Here is a 1357-nt window from a genome sequence, read left to right as displayed (position 1 = left end):
TACCATCAGCATTGGAGACTTGATTCAATTGATCTCACATTGTTCATCATATGTTGAATCAAGTTATGAAGCTTAGTGCACATCCAAACCCAATGCGAAGTGAAAATTGAGTGAAGTCTAAGTGCTATCAACATACAAGTGCTATAATTCAAGTTGTTGGTGATTCATTGAATATATTTGATGACATGCAAATAGTTGTGTTGAAGCTTGCTAATTGGATGATCATGAGCTATCCAAGGTATATATCTTGTCGATCATTTCATTTGGGTGCATATGAGTTGATTGAATTGGATAAATATGCAATGTTGCTTGCTATAAGATGTTTGAATGGATAAATTGATTAGTAATCAAGTTTGGATTGATTTGTGTTGGATAACTTCATGAGATGACTTTTAGTAAGTGGATTGAATGGATTTATGTCTTGTGAAAGTATTCAAACAAGTTGGTTTCAAGTTTGATTCACATTTGATGAAGTATAGCTCAAGTGATTGAAATCTGTCCTATATTGCAAAATCTGAGCTAGCTGTGATCTTAGCCATGTTTGAGTGATCAAAACTTATTGGATTGGCATGTAAATCTGTGTACATGCTCTAGACTTATGGTATGAGATGCTGTAGAAATTTCATGAAAATTGGATAAGAAATGCTTCAGTTTTGGAGTGGATCTTTTCAGCTATAGTGTAGCAGTTTTCAGCATATAGCAGTGGTGGAAGAATTAAAACATGGTAGCAATATAGAAGTCAATATGCTTCTTTCTTTGAAGGGTACAGAATATGCCAGAAAAGTGACAAATGTTGGATTGATCTAGAGTCACTTTGATTGAAAGGTCCTCAAGTTGGAAACATGTTTACAAGTGGTTGAGGTACCTAAGTTTGGTTTTAAGATGATCTAGAAGCATGACAAGCAAAGAGTACAAGGACATTTGATTGTGGAGTGTACTTTGCACACTTTTGGTACTCAAGATGAAGATCAAGATCAAATTCATGTTGAAGATGAAGTTTAAGTTCTAGATATGATTGGAGATCATTTGGTAAAAAGAAAGGGACTTAAAAAGTAGAAAGAAAAGAACTTAAAGAAGGAATCAAGGTTACTCATCAAGTTAAGTCTATCACTTGGATCAATCAATCAAGCTATTTCAAGTGAGTATCAAGAATGATTCTTTGGAAAGAGGTCACTTCTCCCTAGTGTAGGGGCTTGCCGCCTATGTATAGGTAAACCAAGTGTGGTACTTGGAAGGCTAACATAGAAGTGGTGATCCGAGAGACATTTGAGATGCTTAGTTGAAGCAAATCAAAAGAATTGATCTAGAGAAGCAAGCAACACCCAAAAGAGAGTCAATCATAATTTTTCAAGTAGTA

The sequence above is a fragment of the Miscanthus floridulus genome, chromosome 2, assembly GCF_019320115.1.
Source record: "Miscanthus floridulus cultivar M001 chromosome 2, ASM1932011v1, whole genome shotgun sequence".
Taxonomy (NCBI): Eukaryota; Viridiplantae; Streptophyta; class Magnoliopsida; order Poales; family Poaceae; genus Miscanthus; species Miscanthus floridulus.
This window is presented reverse-complemented; position numbering follows the sequence as displayed.